Source organism: Aotus nancymaae, unplaced genomic scaffold (assembly GCF_030222135.1).
Source record: "Aotus nancymaae isolate 86718 unplaced genomic scaffold, 86718_ANA_hifiasm-v0.15.2.pri h1tg000049l, whole genome shotgun sequence".
Lineage (NCBI taxonomy): Eukaryota > Metazoa > Chordata > Mammalia > Primates > Aotidae > Aotus > Aotus nancymaae.
In genome coordinates, this window is record NW_026988463.1 from 32,594,160 (window position 1) to 32,607,085 (window position 12,926).

General features: G+C 47.8%; 1 protein-coding gene across 16 annotated transcripts in view; it reads left to right on the top strand.

The window, feature by feature from the left end:
* The window catches only part of MICAL3 (microtubule associated monooxygenase, calponin and LIM domain containing 3), a 273,518-nt gene that overhangs the window by 141,099 nt on the left and 119,493 nt on the right, over positions 1-12,926 (top strand). Inside the window, exon 1 of one of the 16 annotated variants that reach the window (XM_064362779.1) lies at positions 1,952-2,129. The exons of the other annotated variants lie outside the window; for them this stretch is intronic. The gene's annotated coding sequence lies outside the window, so the exon portion shown is untranslated. Of the gene's footprint in view, positions 1-1,951; positions 2,130-12,926 lie in introns of those variants that run through there. 16 annotated transcript variants of the gene reach the window in all.

Sequence of the window (12,926 nt, forward strand, 5' to 3'; positions counted from 1 at the left end):
CTGGGACTGCAGTCATGTGCCACCACACCTGGCTAATTTTTGTATTTTTAGTAGAGACTAGATTTCCCATGTTGGCCAGGATGCTCTCAATCTCTTGACCTTGTGATCTGCCTGCCTCGGCCTCCCAAGGTGATGGGATTGCAGGCGTGAGCCACTGCACCCAGCCCTGATCTGATGGTTTTATAAGGACCTTTTCTTCCCCTTCACTCTGCACTTCTGCTTGTTGCCACCATGTGAAGAAGGACCTGTTTGCTTCCCCTTCCACCATGATCGTAAGTTTCTTGAGGCCTCCCCAGCCATGCTGAACTGTGAGTCAATTAAACCTCTTTCTGTTATAAATTACCCAGTTTCAGGTATGTCTTTAATAGCAGCATGAGAACGGACTAATACGGATGTCTTCCCTGGAGTTAGACTCTTGTAAGCTGCAGTTGGTGAGAGGGTCACAGTAGTAACACGTTCTAACATCCCTTAGGGGACACTTGGGATGGTTCAGATTTTAGGTTTCAGTCCTTGGAGCAAGCCAAAGAATATGTATCCCAGAGCCAGCAGGCCAATGAGCAGTAGTCCTGTGCCTGCAGCAGACTACACAAGTGCTTTAGTAAACCAAGGAGTGGGCAAAGTCCAGCTCAGAACCTGAGACTGCCACTGGGCCCCAGCAGGTACCAGAAGGTGGCCTTGGCCTTTTGGCCATCAGGTGCTGGTATCTTAGGCCAGGGTAGATGTAGAATGGAGCCAGTAGGCCCCTCTGGCTCTACACTGGCTAATCTCATTGGTGCTGAATTGAGTAAAGGTTAATAAGTCTTCTGTGAAAAAAAAAAAAAAAAAAGTGGTAGGATGCTGGCTTGGAGCCCAGAGCAGTTGGAATTTTTGAGCCCAGAGAGGTCATGGCAATTGGTTTTTGGCAACTGGTCTTTGGGAGAAAAGAAACCACATTTTTGGCCATAGTTCAATATGCCCCGAACACGGTTGGGTCACCCCTAGGGCAGGGGGTGCATAAGTGGGGAGAAGTTGTGGGCTGTGGACTTTGAAGGCCCTTCCTGAGCTTGGGGAATTTGCAGTAATCCTGGAGCAGAGAAAGAAAGCTTGTTACTCACTTTCCCTGAATGTTTCATTTCCAGCCAAATGGGTCTCCTTCCCATAGAGGTGGTGTGGTTAGAGATGTAGTATTGTAGGCGGAGTCATCTCAGAGCTCAGTGGGAGTCAGCAGAGGGAGAGATCTGGCCTGGAGAAGCATTTGATCCACTGATAAATTGCACCTAAATCCCACACTCTTAAGCTAATTTCAAGGGAAAAGACATTCCACTGAGCTGGTTTAGGGTCAGTTGTCTAGATTTATTTCTACTTTGGAGAGAACAACTGAGATTTTCTCCATGAAAATAGTTGAAGAAAACCATGGCCTTGGAGCTAGCTATCCCCGATTCCCTTCTGTGGCTTGGAACCAAGACACACTGCTAGGGTTTGAACATGCACAGGAACCTTGATGGAGAATAACGACCCTGCTGCGATAGCACTGTGTTCACCATGCCTGCGCCCTGGTGCATACACTTGAACCTGGTTTCTTCTTTCCCGAGCCATTTGCATCTCTCAGAAGCCTGTGGGGCATGAGTCTTCCCTTCAACTTGTCCAACCCTTGGGAGCGTCAGCATCACAATACCAGTGACTTAGTGTCTGAAAAAGGTAAGGATCATCCTGGAATGTGAACAGAAACCAACATCTCTGTGACTTTAGATAGACCCTTATGCCGCAGGTGAGCCTTCTGTTTATCTTTGCCCTTGTTTCCTGGCATCTGCTGGCATCTGCACTATGTGCAAGCATGAATGTGAATTCCTCTGCCTAACCAGAGCCAAACACAAATGGGCAGGCAGTTGTCGACTTAATTCCAGAGCAAGTGAGGAATGTTGAAGGGGAGGCTGGCACTCAGGTGGGAGGGAACACAGGGAAAAAGGTGATTGGCTGCCTGGGGCTGGGGTAGGCGGGGTCGCTGTAGTGAAGTCCAGAATGCTGAGCTGCAGTCTCAAATGGAGGATGGGCACTGTAGGCAGAGGTGAGGAGGCGACGGAGGTGAGGAACGTGTGAGAACCTGGTGCATCCTGGGAACCTGAGAGAGTGGGTTGCATCTATTAATAGTGGTGAGAGAAGTCGGGCTTTTTGAGCCTTGCTGAGGGTTTGGATTGTTTCCTAGTGTCAGTGGAGGCTGAAACGGATCACACTGGCTCTTACAAAAGACCCCTCTGGCACTTGGGGAGGATGTATTGGAGCAAGTTATGATTAAGGGGCAGCTGGCTGAGCGCAGTGGCTCACGTCTGTAATCCCAGCACTTTGGGAGGACGAGGTTGGTGGATTACTTGAGGCCAGGAATTTCCTTATGTGCAAAATGTGAGGGAGTCAGCTTTGTAGTCATCTTAGGTAGGAACCGGAATGGAAAGTGGGTTCGCATGACCCACTTCACAACTTGGCTTTTTCCTCTGGGATAAAAGCCTCTGGTGAGTTTGGGGTGCCAAGATTCATCTTCCTTTCACACTAGGAATCTCCGGGCTTCTACCAGGATCATGCTAGGGAGATGAACGTTATGGAGTTAGAACCAACAGATTGGGTTGAGGAGTGGGGAACAGAGAAGGATCTGAGATGACCACAGATTTCCATTTGGTGGGTTAGGGTTTGACTCTTTGGGGTGGACTCCTTGGGAGGAGGCACCTGTGTGATGGTAAATGGAGGTGTTCGGTAGCTTTGCTTTCCAGAGCAAGTCAGAACGATAAAAATCCAGGGCTATCCAATTTTACCAGAGCAGCAGATGAAAGAATCACAGCTGAGAGACTGGAGGCTGGCAAGGAGAGTAGGCAGAAGCCAGAGGCGGAGCGCAGCCAGGGGAGGGCGGTTCCAGGAAGCACTGCAGCCAGAGAGTGAGCCAGATAGGACTGGAACATGTCTGAGCCCATCTCACTTGAATGCCACTGTCACCCTCAGTGAAGTGTTGGAGACAGAGCCCACATTGGAGAGGGAGTGAAAAGATGACTGGAAGAGGGCCGTTAGCAGGGTGGGGACAGCCTGGGGCCCTGAGATACAGAGCCAGGCTGGAGGAACCAGTGGGGGTACTGTAGAAGGCAGCGTTGGGGCCCTCCCCGTGGGTGGAGGTGACGGGCAGGTTCAGTCACATTGGTCCTCACTTTGGGGACTTGCAGAAAAGATGCTTTTGTCCCACCCCTATCCCACTCCCGAGGCTGGCGTTTCACGTGCAGCTTTCCCTCTCACCTGCCTCCCTTGCTGCCCAGCAAGTGTGAAATGCACAGAAACCCTTTGAGTCCTCTGTACTCCTGCCTCAAATGAAGAAATGCTGCCTTGTCTTATCCCCAGGCTTGTGGCAGCTTCGTGGCTTTCTCATGTAGATGTTAGCCGTACAGACAACCTGGAATCAGAAATGTTATGGGTCCTTCACTCGCCTCTGGGGAAGTGGGCTGGGGCTGCTCCATAGCATTTGCCGACACGCAGTTCTTTTCTAGAAACCAGTTTCTTTTTATAGGGGATAGTTACACGGAAAGTATTTGGCTGTTGAAACAAAGCTGCCTCCAGGTCCTGGCCCCTGACATGCTCTCTCCTGCTGCAAGAACAGGTCCTGAGCTGGCTGTGGGGCCTGCTGGGCAGAGCCTGTGGGAGCCAGGTCCAGGACTGGTCGTTGTCATGGGAAAAGGGCAGGTCTCTAGGGGAGCACCTTCCTCCATGGGCAGAAGCCATCTGGACTTCCCTTGTAGGGGTCCCGATCTCTGTGACTCCCAGCCTGGTGGCACTGCCTGAAAACACACAGTTCATTTTCATTTGATACAACTTCTGTCTCACATCCTAACACAGTGCTGCCTGGAGAAGTCCATGTACACAGCCATTTGTTCATCAAGTGGCCCTCACTGTGCACCACCTGTTGTGGTCCAGGGATTGTTCTCGGTGCAAGCACAAAACCCTGAACAAAATGGCAAACATCCTCACCCTCCTGGAGCTTACATTGTAGCAAGAAGATAGATTGTAAGTAGATAACATTTAGAGGCCCGGTGCAGTGGCTCACCCCTGTAATCCTGGCAGGAGGCCAAGGCAAGAGGATTGCTTCAAGCCCAGGAGTTGGAGACTAGCCTGGGCAACATGGTGAGACCCCATCTGTACAAATAAAAGCAATCAGCTGAGCTTGGAGGTATGCGCCTGTGGTCCCCGCTACTCAGGAGAATCACCTGAGCCCAGGAAGCCACAGTGAGCTCTGATTATGCCACTGCACTCCAAGCTGGGCAACAGAGTGCATCCCTGTCTCAAAAAATAAAAACACACACAAAACAAAAACATTTGGAGTACGTCCAGTTGTGGTAAATACTTTGGAGAAAACCAGGGAAAGAGGATGAGCAGGTTTAAACGGAGTGGCCAGGGAAGTCCACCTCGAGAAGCTAACGTTTGAATTATATGTCAGCCCCATGAGAAGGCTCATGCCCTGGAAGTCGGAGCTTATTTTTCTCTGTTCACTGCTGTGTTATTTTTGGAGTGTAGGAGAGTGCTCGGGCCATAAGAGATGCTCAGTAATATTCTTGAGTGAATGGATCAGAGGGAAGAGCATTTTTAGACAAATGGAGCTGCAGATGTGAAGGCTGATGTGAGAGGGTGTCTGATAGGTGGGGAACGTGGGAGGCGGGTGCGGCCGGCAGGGATGGGAAAGACTGGCGGCAGGAAAGGAGGTGACAGAGGGAGGGCGTGTGTGTGGGCGCAGGTCTCGTTGGGGTTGCACGAGGTCAGAACTGTTTTTGTGATAATACTGAGTGGTATTATGTGCCTTCTCCGCCCTCGTTTGCCCAGGTGTGTACAGTGGGCTTTGCTAGAGGCTTCGTGATACGTGCTGCTGTGGCAGACAGAGCAGGCGGGAGAATCTGGCTGCCAGGCGCTAAAGAGATTTGCAGAAATGTAGAACACTGTTATGCTTCTCACTAAATTTCTGTCTTGGAGAGTAATTGTTGTGGGTGTTGGTTTTTTTCATAAGATATGTTAATTATTGTTATTTTAAAGTGAATTAATGTTGACATGGTTCCTGAGTTTTCATTTTACATTTAGTAAATCTTGGTAGGTCTTTTTTTAAGAAATGGTCTCTCTCTGTCCCCCGGCTAGAGTGCAATGGCATGATCGTAGCTCACTGCAGCCTGGAACTCTGGTCCTTGGTAGCTTTGAAGTGTGTAAAAGGAGTCCTGAGATCAAAATGTTTATGACACATTTATAGGGCCTTGTAGGCCATTATTTTATATTTGCTTTTATGCTGGCTGAGATGGGAAGTCATGGCTGAATCAGCCAATGAAATTTAGTAAAGACATTTTACCAATTCCTGATTTGTCCTTGAGGACAAAGCAGGTGCATCCAGGCGGGTGGCATGCTGTGGACAGGCACCTCGGCGGGAGAAGGCTCTGGAGTCACTGTGCGCTCATGCTTCACTCCCTTCTCATAGCTGGGCTTACCTCTGCCAGGAGAGATAGAGGGAAGGGACGTGCTGTGTACACAGTGTCCACAGGATGTGGGTTGAGAGTGATAGGGCAGGGGCAGGTTGTTCTCCCCTGGGTGTGATCAGCATAGCTGTCTCTGATAAGGTGAGTGGCACTCCTGAAGAGCGAGGGGCACTCCTGAAGAGCGAGGGCCGGGGCAGTCCCAGCTGGGGAGACCTTGGTGAGCAGGAGGAAGACGTCTGGCTGGGCCTAAGGAGTGTTGGAGAGAGTGGCAGGACCTGACCTGTGGCTGGGGTGCAGCAGTCACGTGTCTGACGTGTGTTTTAAATGGATGCTCTGGCTGCGTTGTGGAATATTCTGGGGATGGGTTGGAGGGAGCAGAAGTAGGGAGGCTCACTTAGTGAGCAGGTGAGAGCTGGTGGTGTCTTACGAGGATGATAGAGAAGACACGGTGAGAAGTGGTTGGATTTGGATGTATTTGAAGGTAGAACACAGTTTTCTGAAGAACGGAACATGGGCTGTGACAGAAATGTAGATGGGCAGGGTTTTGGGTTGAGCATCTAGGCAGCTGGTGGTACTGTCTACCGAGATGCAGGTCACCAGGGAAGGACAGGCTCTGGCTAGTGGCAGTGGGAGTGTTGACTCAAGTGCTTTAAGTTTGAGATGCCTGTAAAACATCCAGGTAGAAATGTCACAAGCGATTGGTCCTACGAGTGCAGGAGAGAGGAAATAAATATTAAGGCACCATTGGCTATCAATACTGTGTGGATAAAGCCATGGGGCGGGAGGATTCTCCGCGGCACAGCTTTCACGGTGGGTTGTATCTCGTTAGTGGGTCATGAAGGCAATACAGTGGGCACCAGCAGTTTTCAAAAAAAGAATAGAATTGAAAACAATATCTCAGTAGTAAGGGCTGTTGTAAAATGTTTACTTTTGTGCTGACTGATACGAGAATTTTGTCCTGTGAAATGTTTTTAAAATTACATTTATGTAAAAAGAGAGATAGCTGTGTCTTAGATCACAGTACCGAACATTTTTTTAAACTGTAGATCATAGTTTAAGAAGTTTGAAAGCCACTGATGTAGAAGGAGATATAGCTTGAAAAGAGATCAAAGACTGAGTCAATTTCAGGGCTATGTCAACATGCAGAGGCCAGGGATGGGTCTGGGACAGCAAAAGATGCAGAGAGGGGCTATGAGGTCACAGCAGGACCCAGAGAAGAGTGCCCTTTTGCCTTGGAGACCAGTGGGGTGGGGAGGGGAGGTGAGCTGTGACTTGTGACCAGACAGATTGAGGAAAAGGAGAGTTGAGAACTGATCGTTGGGTTGGACAGCATGGAAATCATTCATGACCTTGATACGTGCTCCATTTCTGTGGAGGGCTGAGGACAAGGTCTACTTGTTGGAGGTTCAAAGATAGTGGGAGAAGAGAAAGTTGTGAACAAAGCATTTCATCGAGTCTTGCTGTCGGGGAGCAGAGGAAGTTAGTTGGAGGGAGTGAGGTCAGGACTGGGTGTTGAAAACATGTCCTTGCTGAAGACAGTTCAGAGGGGTGAGGGAGGATCACTGCAGGGAAGGGACCAGTGTGGAGGCAGCATGCTTGAGTAAGAACAGGGTCAGAAGCACAGGTGGATGCTGCTCTTTGTCATCGGAGGGAAGGCGGATGAGATGGGCAGAGACGTTGACTGCCCATAGGAACTTGGAAGAATGCCAAGAAGGTGGATAAATTGAGAACCATGGCAGGAGAGAAATTGTGTTTTTTGTTTTGTTTTGTTTTTTGAGACAAAGTCTCTCTCTATCGCCAGGCTGGAGTGCAATGGCGCGATCTTGGCTCACTGCAACGTCCACCTCCCAGGTTCAAGTGATTCTCCTGCCTCAGCCTCCCGAGGAGCTGGGACTACAGGCGCCCATCACAGCGCCCAGCTAATTTTTGAATTTTTTTTTTTTTTAGTAGAGATGAGGTTTCACCATGTTGGCTAGGATGGTGTTGATCTCCTGACCTCGCAATCCACTCTCCTTGGCCTCTGTAAGTGCTGGGATTACAGGTGTGAGCCACTGCGCCCGGCCCCTGAGAAACTGTGTTTTTGTTTATGGTTTTTTTTTTTTGAGACAGAGTCTGGAATGCAGTGGCACAACCATGGCTCACTGCAGCCTCAGCCTCCTGAGTAGCTGGGACAACACGTGTGCGTCACTATGCCTGGCTAATTTTTCAATTTTTTGTAGAGATATGGGTCTTGCTATGCTGCCCAGGCTGGTTTTGAACTCCTCCTAAAGCAGTCCTCCTGCTTCAGTCTCCCAAAGTGCTGGGATTACAAGCATGAGCCGCCACACCCAGCCCGATTTTGTTCTTCCACACAGAAGTTGGATCCTTCAGAAATGAACATTGCAAGCTGCTCGGCTTGTCGGTGACGCTGTTGACATGCCATCGATAGGCAGGTGTGGGATGGCTGCTGGGCCTAGATAGCCTTTCAGATGGTGCTGAGCCTTGCCTGCAGTGTGTTTTGTGGTTCCACAGCAGTGATGGCAGGCAGGCGAGGAGAAACCCCAGACTCTGTTCCAGGTTAGTCCTCTGCCAGCTGTGTGTTGGGCCAGCATCTGAAAGCCTTAGCTGCAGGCTCTGCCCTGAGAGAGGAGGAAATGACCTGACTGAGTGCCTTGGTGGGACCTTGCATGTTTTCCGCGAGTTTGGTGCAAAAGTCAGTGCGGTTTTCGCCATTAAAAGTAACGGCAGGCCGGGCGCGGTGGCTCACGCCTGTAATCCCAGCACTTTGGGAGGCCGAGATGGGCGGATCACGAGGTCAAGACATCGAGACCATCCTGGCCAACATGGTGAAACCCCATCTCTACTAAAAATACAAAAATTAGCTGGGCGTGGTGGTGTGTGCCTGTAGTCCCAGCTACTTGGGAGGCTGAGGCAGGAGAATTGCTTGAACCTGGGATGTGGAGGTTGCAGTGAGCCGAGATCGTGCCACTGCACTCCAGCCTGGCGACGGAGTGAGACTCTGTAAAAAAAAAAAAAAAAAGTAATGGCAAAAGTAACTGCACTGACTTTTGCACCAACCTAATAGGTTGGATTCCAGCCCTTGAGGAGAACACCTTTTTCTTGGGATTCTCCTTTGGTTGTGTTTTCCCACATCCTCAATGAGGCTTCCTCCCCACCCAGAGGCCTTTCATCACCCCTGAGAGCAGTGCTTTTGGATTAGTGGGCCAGGAAGGTGTTGGTCTTTTGGTCCTTCGGTAACTCAGCTCTGTACTGTTGACAGTGGGCAGGTTGAGGTCCACCTTCTGTCCTTCCCCAAGCTCCTACAATGGATGGAGGAGTATTCCGTGATTGGAAAATGTTTTGTAATTGACTCCTCATAGGTGTTGCTGATGGCTGGGGTGCAAGAGCCTGCTGCAGAATGCATACTGATAAGTACTGTGTTAGCGCTATTTTAGTTGCTTAGCCTTTTGGCAGCCAATAAGAAGAATTACTGTGAAACCAGACTGCTCTCATTGCCAGTTGGAAAGGGCTCCATTTCAAAGGAGCAGATGCAGTGATAAATCATGAGAAGAAAAAGAGTCCTGTATTATATGTCCTTGCTAAATTTACTTGAAACGGCATCTCCATTGCTAGCTGGGCAACTATCTTCCTGGCAGGCAGGTTCCTGCTCTCGGGTGGTAAGGGACTGGAAGCATGCATTCTCCTGATGAGCTTTTATTTCTCAAGCTGTATTTCGGGTGGTTTTTCATCATGGCTAAGGGCTTAGGCTCCCAGTTGGACAAGTGTGAACCCAAAACATGCTGGCTCTGCCTCCTTCTTGCTTTGCGACCTATAAAATTCTTTAAGCTGCAGTTTCCCCATCTGTAAAATGGAGGCCACACATTCTGCCTCACGGGTTGGTGGAGAAGATGCCATAGGCATGGTTGTGGCATCTAGTAACTACTCAGTATCTTCTGTCTTGTTTAACTCTTCAGTTTGGCAGGATGGTCACAGATCTTACTCCTTTAGCCCCTGCCACCCAATGCCATTCTCACACTTTCTAGAACAGATGGAGTGGAGTGATAATGGAGCACCATTTCTCTTTCCTTCAGAAAACAAAACCATCTGATCCTGGGTTTTGTTATATAGAGTAGCCATTTATTTAGATTGAGTATAAGCTTTGGTTGCTGGAGTTTGTTGGTAAACTGCTAGATGATAATAGCACTACCATTGATTGGGCCTTGCTCTGTTCCTGGCTCTGATAAACATTTTGCATTCATTACCTTACTTCATACAAAACCCTGTGATTTTAATTTTACAGATGAGGAGACTGTAAGAGAGTGAGCCTTAGGCATTCTTCTTCTTGATGACTTGTTTTGGGGTTACTGTGAACATGAGTTGATATCGTCGATGATTTTGTTTATTGGGTGCCTCGTGATTCAGACATTAAATGTGTTTGGGGTGACAGAACTGCAAGGCAGAGGTCAGCTCACTTGTAACTCACTTCATTTCTCAGTTGCGTAGATGTTCTTAACTTGGTTTTCATGAAGAAATAGATTGTTAGCAAAGAATAGAAATGAAAATTAGAAGAGATATACATAAGGGTTAGGACCGTACCACAGTGCTTCAGGATTAGAGACTTGGAAGAGAACCCAGAGGTTATATGGGCCCGGCTCTTCTCAGATGCTTCTAGAGAGGGGTGTTCCACACTCAGTCAAGCACAGTGCGGGTCATGAGAAAAGTGCCACACTCCTGCAGGTGTTCTCCTTAGACTGTCACTACGCGCCCAGGTGACTGTTGCATTCCTGGATATCACTTTTTGGTAGCACATTGGAAGTCTCTCTCTAACATCTGTACAGTTCTCCTTCACCTTCCACAGCCACGCAGGCCAGGCTCGTGCTTTCCCCAGGACCAGGCCGCTGCTGGGCTCTATCCTACCCTCGTCACCTCCACAGAAACACGACCCATTTCTATTCCAGGTCAGGTTATAGGGCAGAGACCCAGCCCTGCCATGATGAAGTTCAGAGTTAGTGGAGAAGAGAGACATTTAAATAATATTTTTGCAGAGTGGCAGGAGCAGATGAGGAATGCTGCTGTGTGAGTAACAGGCAGGAGAAGGGAAGGGCACAGTGGCGGGGGGAGGGACTGGCTTCATGTTTCCTCTCCATCCCGCCAAGTGTCAGCTTGATGATGATAAATAGGTTGGAGAGTCAGCAAAGATCCTGGGACGGAATACATGTGGATTCAACACCTTCTCGTGATAGAAATACTCACCAAACTAGGAGTAGAATAGTAAAAGCCGTATGTGAAAAAACATGGGCATGCGTCATACTCAACAGTGAAAGGCTGAAAGCTTTTCTTCTTAAGATCAGGAACAAGACAAAGATGCCCACTTTCACCTCTTTTATCCAACATAGTACCGAAGTTCTGTCCAGAGCAATTAGGCAAGAAAAACGAAAGTCGTCCAAATTGGAAAGGAAGACAGTTATCTTCATTCATAAATGATAAGATCTTATGTGTAGAAAATCCTATAGATTCCACCAAAAAAACCTGTTCAAAGCTAATACATGAATTCAGCAAAGTAGCAGTATACTAAGTTAATACACAGAAATCAGTTACATTTTTTTTTTTTTTTTTGGTGACGGAGTTTCGCTCTTACCCAGGCTGGAGTGCAATGGCGCGATCTCGGCTCACTGTAACCTCCTCCTCCTGGGTTCAGGCAATTCTCCTGCCTCAGTCTCCTGAGTAGCTGGGATTACAGGCACGCACCACCATGCCCAGCTAATTTTTTGTATTTTTAATAGAGACGGGGTTTCACCATGTTGACCAGGATGGTCTCGATCTCTTGACCTCGTGATCCACCCGCCTCAGCCTCCCAAAGTGCTGGGATTACAGCCGTGAGCCACCACACCCGGCCCTAGTTACATTTTTATATACTAACAGTGAACAGTCTGAAAATGAAATGTTGAAAATAATTCTATTTACAGTAGCATCAAAAATAATAAAACACTTAGGAATTAACCAAGAAGGTGAAAGGCTTGTACAAGGAAAACTAAAAAAGATTACTGGAATAAATTAAAGATAAATGAGAACAAATTCGTGCTTATGGATTGGAAGAGTTACTATTATTAAAATGTCAGTGTTGCCCAAACAATACATATTCAATGTAATCCCTATCAAAATCTCAATTTTCTTTTTTACAGAAATAGAAAAACCCATCCTAATATTTACATGGAATCTCAAGGGACCCTGAATAGCCAAAACAGTCCTTATAAAGGAGACCAGCAGGACTCATGCTTCCTGATTTCAAAACTTACTATAAAGCTATACTAATCAAAACAGTGTGATACTGGCATAAAGACAGACATATAAACCAATGAACTACAATAGAGGGCCCAGAAACATACCCTAATATATATGGTCAAATGATTTTTTTTTAAGAGATGGGGTCTTAAGCTTATAATTCTCAGATGTTATCAGTGAAAATTTAAAAAAAGGAAAAAAAGAGAGAGATGGGGTCTTGCTGTGTTACCCAGGCTGGATTCAAGCTCCTGGGAGAATCAGACAACCTTCCTGCCTCAGCCTCCCGCGCCTTACTTATGGTCAGATGATTTTTGACAAGGATACCAAGACTACTCAGTGCGAGAAGGACAGGCTTTTCAACAAATGGTGCTAGTTGCCCATGTTGCAGGAAGACAGATCAGGAGCCTGAGGCATGTTGGCAATTTGGGTCCTGGCTTCTGAGGGAAAATATAAGGGAATTAGCTCAGTAATCCATAGTGCATTTTTCATGTAAACTTCTGCCTGATGACATTCCAAAACAAGTGTTTCTCTCCACCTACCTTTTCCTTTTTTTGGTTTTTGAGACAGGATCTTGTTCTGTCTCCCAGGCTGGAGTGCAGTGGCATGATCATGGCTCACTGCAGCCTCGACCTCCTGGTGGGAACCTCAGCCTCCCATGTAGTTGGGACCACAGGCACATGCCACCACACCCAGCTAAGTTTTTTGTTTTTTATTTTTTATTTTTTGAAGAGACGGGATCTCACTCTGTTGCCCAGGCTCGTCTTGAACTCCTCCTGCCTTGGCCTGCTAAAGTGCTGGGTTTACAGGTATGAGCCACCACGCCTGGCCCTCTACCCACTTTCAAGATCTATTTAGATGAGACATACCTCTGACTGAATGGGCTAGGAGAAGGTGCAGTTCATTGATTCCTGTGTAAGATTCAGAGATTTGCACATTTGCTGGTATGCTCATGGTGCAGGCTAGGGAGAAAACGAAGCTTCACTCTGATGCCATACTCTTGAGGTATAATTCTTATTTTGTTGTTTTGTTTCTCTTTTCTTTTTCTATTTTTAAAGATGATTCTCCTTTCTACTCCTCCACAAACGTCCAGCTGCCTCTTCTAAGAGCTAGAGATTGAGTGTTCTCCTAGACAGCCAGAAGTTCAGTGACAACCTTCGCCTGTTGTTGTAAATAGAAACATAACCGTGTCCTGCATGTGCTTATCTCTGC